This window comes from Suncus etruscus, chromosome 8 (genome assembly GCF_024139225.1).
Source record: "Suncus etruscus isolate mSunEtr1 chromosome 8, mSunEtr1.pri.cur, whole genome shotgun sequence".
NCBI classification, from domain to species: Eukaryota; Metazoa; Chordata; class Mammalia; order Eulipotyphla; family Soricidae; genus Suncus; species Suncus etruscus.
This window is the reverse complement of record NC_064855.1, coordinates 62,074,358-62,083,322: the sequence shown is the minus strand read 5'-3', so window position 1 is coordinate 62,083,322 and position 8,965 is coordinate 62,074,358. Positions and strand designations below refer to the sequence as shown.

The 8,965-nt window shown below is 40.6% G+C and overlaps 1 protein-coding gene across 1 annotated transcript in view; it reads left to right on the top strand.

Annotated features, from left to right (window-relative positions):
- The window catches only part of EBPL (EBP like), a 550,113-nt gene that overhangs the window by 236,448 nt on the left and 304,700 nt on the right, over positions 1 to 8,965 (top strand). The window lies entirely within an intron of this gene.

The window sequence follows — 8,965 nt, the reverse complement described above, 5'->3', positions numbered from 1 at the left end:
AATACACTGTAAAGTTTGTAAAGTTTGAGAACCACTGTTTAAGAGAGGATTAGTCAAGAATTATTTGACTGATTTGACTATTACAGACCTATAGGATATTTAAGATAAGACATTTTGACCTACCTTTTTTACTGCATCATATATATTGTATATTTGGTAAGACAGTTTGAAAATATATACCTAAGTAACATTAATATAAACCCCAGATTTTATTTATAAATATATATAATTGAACTATTATATCATTTAAACTGTTTTGGTTTTACGTTATAATTTTAATTCTTAGAGAGCTATACTTGCTTGGAAAGTAGACTGAAGATAGCAAATAGCAGAGTAGGGGGCTTGCCATACATGCAGTCCACCTAGCTTCAATCCTCAGCACTGTAAATGGTTCCCTGAGCCTGCCCGGAATGATCTCTGAATTAAGTCTTGAGCACAGCCTGTTGTGTGTGTGGGGGGGAGGGGGGGTTAAGACAGAAACCAAAGCAAAGTTTTTATAATGTTTCTACCTCTTACTTTTTTAAAAAGTCAACCTTTTCTTTGGTTATCATATTCTTTCTGAAGCCTGTCTTATCTATTTATGTAAAATAGGAGTTAAGAGTGACTCAAGGCAAGAATCACACACATTGTTTTCAGTCTGTTTCTTTTTTCTTTGGGGGGGGGGGTTTGGGTCACACCTGGCATCACTCCGATTACTCCTGGCTCTGCATTCAGAAATCACTCCTTGGCAGGCTCGGGGAACCATATGTGATGCCGGGAATTGAAGCAGGGTTCGTTCTAGGGTGGCTGCATACAAGGCAAATGCCCCACCGCTGTGCTATCACTCCAACCTATAATCTGTGTTTCTAAACTGAGAATTATACCAAACTGATCTTCCCCTAACTCCTAACTTTCCTCTTAAGAATTGCACCAGATTCCAGTAGAGTGGCATACTATAAAATTGATGATACTTGCAAGATCATCAAAAACTAGTAAAGCTAAATTCTCACATTCAAGTAGCATCTAAGGGACAGGACCAAGTAAATGAAGGTTGGTTGGAATTCTGAAATCGATAAAGAGCAGGTAAAAACTAAAGAAATATAAAATAAAGAAATAAAGACTCTAGTAAAAAGAATTGACTTTCACCTATTAAAAGGTATAATGTAAAATTTTAACAAAAATGGAGAGGAGATATGTGGGAACCAATACTGTCTTACTTTTCTGTAGATATTTGCTGTTCTGAAGTGTGGTGGCGCAAGCGAAAGGGCGTTTGCTTTACATGCGCTAACCCCAGCGTCTTATATGGTACCTCAAGCCAGGAGTAGCTCCTGAGCGTCACCAGGTGTGGGGCCCCCCCAAAAAAAATTTTATTGCACTAGGGGAAATTTTTAAATGAAGTCTTTCGATTGGAGTGATAGCACAGCAGGTAGGTGTTTGCCTTGCGTGCAGCTGGTATCTCATATGGTCAGGAGTGCTTTCTGAGCGCAGAGCAAGGAGTAATTCCTGAATGCCACCAGTGTGACCCCAAAGCCAAAAAATAAAATAAAAACAAAATCTTTCGTAAAACCAATAGAATTTTTTTTAAAAAAAGAGTATATCTATATCCATACCTTAATTGTTTAAGATAGCTAAATACAGATAGAAATGGGACATAAAAATACACTAAGATCTGATTGATTCTTCAGTGAAGACAATGTCTACTATCTTGATTTATATTTTGTAAAAGTCTTTGTCAACATTACTATAGTTTTCCAATACTCAAGCTAAAAATTAATGGTTTATTTTCTTGTCATTTGGTGACTTTAACATTATTAGGAGTTTTCAGTGTTCAATATGTAAAACAAGGAGAATCATCAAACTGTTAAAAACTGAAATAAAATTGGCTTTTAAACTGCCTTTGACTCATCATTTAAGATTACTTATTATGTTTTCAATATGGAATACAAAACATGATAGAATAAGAATGACATGGGGCTGGAGAGATAGCATGGAGGTAGGGCATTTGCCTTGCATTCAGAAGGATGGTAGTTCGAATCCCAGCATCCCATATGGTTAGCAATTTCTGAGTGTAGAGTCAGAAGTAACCCCTGAGCACTGCCAGGTGTGACCCCCAAAAAACAAACAAACAAAAAGATTAAGAATGATATAAAATAGGGGCCGGAGAGATAGCACAGCAGTAGGGCATTTGCCTTGGATCCAGGATGGACAGTAGTTCGAATCCTGGCATCCCATATGGTACCCCAAGCCTGCCAAGGGCGATTTCTGTGCACAGAGCAAGGAGTGACCCCTGAGCGCCGCCAGGTGTGACTCAAGAACCAAAAAAAAAAAAAAAAGATATAAAATGGAGTGATTTTAATTAAGACTTTAAGCACGTGGTAATTGAGATCTGGGAAAGAGCTCAAAGGACTGTAGTATATTCTTGAGCTTCCAAGTTTGATTTCTGTACTGCATGTACCTCTCTTCTCCCCACAGTAATGACTTGTAGCCTGTGATCACCTGGTGGCCCTTTGGGCCCTTTTCACCAAATTATTAGGCCCCACATCTGGATGAGTATCACTCTGAGTGGCTCTGGGGTCCCTGAGCACTTCTGCAGATATCCACCCCATTAAAATTATGACAGATTATTGAAGTAATGGCAATAAACAATGTTAACTATCATAATGTAAAGTAACTATGGAACAGTCAAAAATTTTATAGAAAATATAAAATTCCCAGAGCCGGAGAGATAACATGGAGGTAGGGCGTTTGCCTTGGATACAGAAGGATGGTGGTTCGAATCCTGGCATTCTATATGGTTCCCCAAGCAGACGGTGGTTCGAATCCCGGCATTCCATATGGTTCCCCAAGCCTGCCTAGAGTGATTTCTGAGCCTAAAGCCAGGAGTAACCCCTTAATGCTGCCGGTGTGACCCAAAAAAAAAAAAAAAGAAAAGAGAAAAAATATTTTAAATTCCCATTATTGCATGAAATTTGTAATCTATAATTAATTAGGAATTATTACAGTATAATCATGTAACAGTGAATAGCCTATGTGTTGTGTTTCATAAATTCTTAAGTATAAGCCCTGCCTTCATGAAGCTCTGCTAATTGTGGTTGATTTACAAGTATGGCTCTAAAATATTCAATGCATGCTGGTAAGTTAAAAAAGCAAATTGTTGGAGGCCGGAGTGATAGCACGTGGCCAACCCGGGTTCAATTCCCAGCATCCCATATGGTCCTTTGAGCCTGCCAGGAGAGATTCCTGAATGCAGAGCCAGAAGTAACTCGTGAGTGCCACCAGAAACTAAAAAAAGAAAAAGAAAATTGTGAAGAAAGCAAATTGTATGTGTGTGTGTTCGTTAAACAACAATAAAAGATCCTTAGAGAAATGAATATGAGATGACAAACTTCAAGGTGTGTTGCATTGTATATGAGATTCTAGATTTTATAAGATTTTATATTTAATTGATAATTAAGAGTGAGGGAAGGGCCGGAGAGATAGCATGGAGGTAAGGCATTTGCCTTTCATGCAGAAGGTCATTGGTTCGAATCCCAGCATCCCATATGGTCCCCCGAGCCTGCCAGGAGTGATTTCTGAGTGTGGAGCCAGGAGTAATCCCTGAGTGCTGCCAGGTGTGACCAAAAAAAAAAAAAAAAAAGAGTGAGGGAACTCTCACTTGGTTCTCAGGAGATCTGTGGACCCCACTGATGGTTCTCAGTGCTTCAGTGCATTGGCCTGAAGGTATGGCGCTGCTTGAGCCCTGTAGTGCTGGGGGTTCCAGGCAGTCTGGGGCCTCCAGGGATGCACCTGGAGGTAGGGGAGAGCCGTACTCAAGGAATGGAACCTCACTGCACTAGCATCTGCCCCCTCGCAGATCTTTTTTTTTTTAAACAATAAGTATGTAATTTAGGGAGAATTGATGAGAGACTAACTCTGGGGGGGAAAGTATCTGTGCCAGAAAATGGCAACTTTTACCTCCATACCTAAAGAGTCTAAAAAGCTTAAGCAGATCGTAATTATGAAATGCAGTTTGTTTCATAGCAACAGTCTCCTTGAAGATACTGGGAGTATTAGAAGATATTTTACTCAGCCATTGATGCCAAATTGACTTGTGAAAAACTTATCATTTCAGGGATGAGGTGAGAAATAAAGTTTTAAGAAAATATGTGTGACTGTCACAAATATATTTTCTGCAAAACCATCAGAGATGTGTTTCAGATAACTGATGCTTTTTCACTTGAAAAAGGTGTGTTTTATTCTCTGTTGGCTTGGATGCAGAACTATTGTAAGGTACAGGGAAAGAGGTTTCAGTTTAAAATGAAAAAGAGGGTCTACTTCATACCCACTCCTCTGGGTGTAGCCCATATTAAAAATCTGGGGGAAAATTCCCATTGCAGTTCACTGCTATAAGTGTTACATGCCAAAGAAAATGTACCCCTGGTCTCCAAATTTTCCCACAGCTGGTTTTTCTTTTCTTTTCTTTTCTTTTCTTTTCTTTTCTTTTCTTTTCTTTTCTTTCTTTCTTTTTTTTTTTTGTTTTTGTTTTTGTTTTTGGGTCACACCTGACAGCACTCAGGGGTTACTCCTGGCAGGCTTAGGGGGACCATATGAAATGCCGGGGTTTGAATCAAGGTCTGTCCTGTGTCAGCCAAGTAAAAGGCAAACGCCTTATTGATGTGCTATCGTTCCGGCCCTTCCCCACAGTTGTTTTCAAGTAGACATTATTCAGGTGTGGAAGCCAATGGAACAGGAGAGCAATCACCTCTGTGAAGACTGCTTATTGCAATTCCCAAAAGAAGCTAGACCGTGCCATCCAGTAAATGCCAGAGTAGGTGTGCAGGGAGAAGAAACAGGGCCATTTAATTGTGCTTGCCCAGGGTAAAACAGATTAAGCATAATTAGAATTTACTGGGGCCGGAGAGATAGCATGGAGGTAAGGCGTTTGCCTTGCATGCAGAAGGAAGGTGGTTCAAATTCCGAACCTGCCAGGAGCGATTTCTGAGCGTAGAGCCAGGAGTAACCCCTGAGCGCTGCCTGGTGTGACCCCCCCCCAAAAAAAAGAATTTGTTCATGAGGGTCTGGAGTGATAGGATAGGGAAGGGCACTTGCCTTGCACACGGCCAAACAGAGTTTGATTCCACGCACCTAAATGGTCTCTGAGCTCCCCAGGAGTGATTCCTGAGTGCAGAGCCAGGAGTAAATCCTGAAGACTTCCAGGTGTGGCCCAAAAAAACAAAATGAAGGAGGAGGAGGAAGAGGAAGAAGAAAAAGAAGGTAGTGCTTCTGGGGTATAGTTTTCCTGAGCCAATACCTTCCTGGAGGTAACTAGGAGAATCTTCACCACACAGTGGTTTGGTTTTCAAATGAAAGCAAGCTCCAAGGCTCAGTCAGTGTTGCTGCCCCTAGTAATTAGCTCTGGACAAAGCAGTTTCTTTAGTCAGAAATGAGATGCTGGAGCACCAATAATGTGGAAATTAGAAAAATGTAATTGGTACAAAGGCTGGATGATTATTTTGAAGATCTCATAAATATGGTTTCTCAGAGACTTAGAGGCCTAGAGACAAAGTTTTCTAGAATTCTGTGAATCTGATTAATTCAGACTGTTGCCAAGTCTCCAGATAGGAGATAATGACTCTCTTGAGATGAATACTAGAAGTTACATAAAAAATAGTCATATTGCTTCTGTAGAGACAAGGCTCAAGTTATTTAGGAATATAACAGAAAGATCTGTGAATAGAGAGTGCAAGATTCTGTGAGATTATATATTTGGAATAAGTAGTCATTGGTATGGTGATCTCCTGAGTTTCAGCTGAAAAAGCAGTCCCTAAAGCCACAAGTGCAGTATAGATGACAACCAGAAGTCTATAGGTGTAAAATGTAAAATTAGGAAGAGGATTTTGAAATATAAGAGAAGAACCTTATCAATTGTTTTAAGAAATATGACACTGTCTGGAAGATAGGACAGTGATTAGGGCACATGTTTAGCATCCCCCTACTCACGTTCTATCCCTAGCAACTCAAGTTGGTCCCTCAAGTATTGTGGGGTGCAACCTGGGTGCCCTGAGTACTGTGGGAAACCTGGATACAGGCCTTTAAATTGAACTGCTATTTCGGTTGCCTGGGACTCTCAGGAATCCTGGTACCTCCCACCATGTATAGTTTGCTTATTAGGTTTCAAGTACAAGTGAACTGGAAAATGTCCAAGTATGAGCAGCAAAGTCACAGTGATAGACACCCACTGTCTGGAAGTTAAAATTAAAAAAGAGAGGGCCAGAAAGATAGCATGGAGGTAAGGCTTTTGCCTTTCATGCAGAAGGACGGTGGTTCGAATCCCAGGTCCCCCGAACCTGCCAGGAGCAATTTCTGAGTGCAGAGCCAGGAGTAACCCCTGAGTGCTGCCGGGTGTGACCCAAAAAAAAATTTTGAGAAAGAGGACTGGGAGATAGTGCAGGTGGTCAGGCATTTTGCCTTGCATGTGGATACTTAGGGCACAACCCTGGTTTGATCCTTGGCACCACATAGGTCCCTTGTGCCCCACCAGGAGTGATCCCTGAGCACAGATCCAGGTGTAAGTCACTGTCAGGTGTGTTTCAGGAACCGAAAAGAAAAAAGGCCACTGGGGAGTCAAGGAGATTACCCCAAGAGACTGGAGTACATATTTTGCATATGGGGAGACTCATTTCCATCTCTGGTACAATATAGCAGCCCTTGAGCACAGAACTAGGATTATACCAGGTACACTGCCATACTGTTTGGTGTGGCCAAAGGGATGATCTGTAGATTAACATTTCCTTTCTTAGTCATTAGTTTGCATGAAGATTCCAAAAGTATGTTTTAAACATTCTATGAGGTGTCAGTAGATCTTATAGTTCAAGGGTATAGTAAACAAACATATTTCCTATGAATGTCAGAAAGCCCTGGGATACTAGGAGAGGTAGATAGCAGAGAATGCCTCATTTAATCAGATAGCTCCTAAGAATAGGATTTTCTTTTTTTTTTTTTCCTTTTTTTGGGGGGGTGGGGGGCCTCACCAAGTGATGCTCAAGGATTACTCCTGGCTATGCGCTCAGAAATCTCTCCTGGCTTGGGGGACCATATGGGACGCCAGGGGATCCAACCGTGGTAAGTCCTAGGCTAGCACAGGCAAGCAGACGCCTTACCACTAGCGCCACTGCTCTGCCCCCTGGAATAGGATTTTCTATACAAATATTCCTTTACTGAATCTAGAAAAAAAAATTTTTTAAGTTAATTAAAGGTATGGTCACTTGCTTTGCATAGTCACCAGTTCTGCATTTTAGGGAAACTACAAAATAAAATAGAATGAGTAAGCATAAACCATGTGTCTAGCAATGTTGTAAGAACTTTACATTCACTGAGCTGGAGCTACAGTAAAGTGGGTAAGGTGCTTTGCATGTAGCTAATCTGGTTTTGATCTCAGCATCCCAGCTGGTCCTCTGATCACAGCCAAGAGTAATTCCTGATTACAGAGCCAGGAGTAACTCCTGACACTGCTAGGTGTGGCCCTAAAACAAAAATAAATAAACAAAGAAGAAAGAACTTTACATTCACTAGCTTCACATTACGAACAATTTTTGGAGGTGGGGCTGGAGAAATAGTACAGAGGGTAAGGTGTTTGCAGACAGTTGACCTGGATTCTATTCTTGGTTACCTACATGGTCCCCCAAAACCTCAAGGAGTCAACCCTGAGCACAGAGCCTAGAGTAAGTCTTGAGCACCATCAGGTGTGGCCCCCAAACAAAAACAAACAGGATGTAGGTAGAGTCATTCCTTTTTTTTTTTTTTTTTTTTGCCACACCCGGTGATGTTCAGAGTTTACTTCTGGCTATGTGCTCAGGTCTATCCTGGGTAGCATGCAAAGCAAACACTCTACCACTGTGCTATCGCTTGGCCCCATTCCATGTTTATTAGCTGCGAAAATAATCCAAGATCCTATAATAAATGGCTTAATAGGACTGGAAAGATAATATAAAAATTAGGGTACTTTAACTGTGGCTTACTCTGATTCAAGCCCTAAACTGCCAGAAGTAATCTCTAAACAGATTCAAGAGAATGCCTTGAGCACTGCCAGGTGTAACCCAATTCTCCTAGTCTCCACCCCCTCCCCCCACCAAAAAGTGAAAACTCCAACTCACACTTCTCAATAATTCCATTATTTGCATTTCTGAGGTTGTTGGTCTAACCTTCAAACATTTAAACTTCTAGCATCTGCTTCTACCCCTTTTGTACTCTTTCTTCTGCCCTTGATTCTAAAAGTTATTCTCACTTGTTTGGTCTTCCAGAAAACCTATACAAGAATCTGTCATATTCTAGAAATAAAATTAAAATGCAGTGGAACTCACAGAATGGGAGATCTATTCACCCAATACCCACTAGATAAGAGGCTATTATATAAAAGGTACTGACAGAACTTAACAAGAAAAAAAATCTAACCCCATCAAAAACTGGGGAGAAAAATTAACAGACACTTCCTCAAAGAAGAAATACAAATGACCAAAAGGCACATGAAAAAACATTCCATGTCACTAATCATCAGAAGATGCAAATCAAAATAACAATGAGGTACCACCTCAAACCACAGAGACTGGCACGCATTACAAAGAACAAGAACAACCAGTGCTGGCAGGACTGTGGGGAGAAAGAAACTCATTTACTGCTGTTGGGTATGCCTTCTATCCCAGCCTTTATGGAAAACAATATTGAGAGTCCTCAAAAAGTTGGATATTGAGCTCCCATCTGATCCAGCAATACCACTCCTAAGGATATACCCTAGGAACACAAAAACACAATACAAAAATGTCTTCTACACACCTATATTCATTGCAGTGCTATTTACAATAGCCAAAATCTGGAAACAACCTGATGCCCAATAACAGATGAGTGGCTAAAGAAACTGTGGTACATATACACAATGGAATACTATGCAGCTATCAGGAAAAATGAAGTCATGGAATTTTCCTATACATGGATGGACATGGAAACTATTATG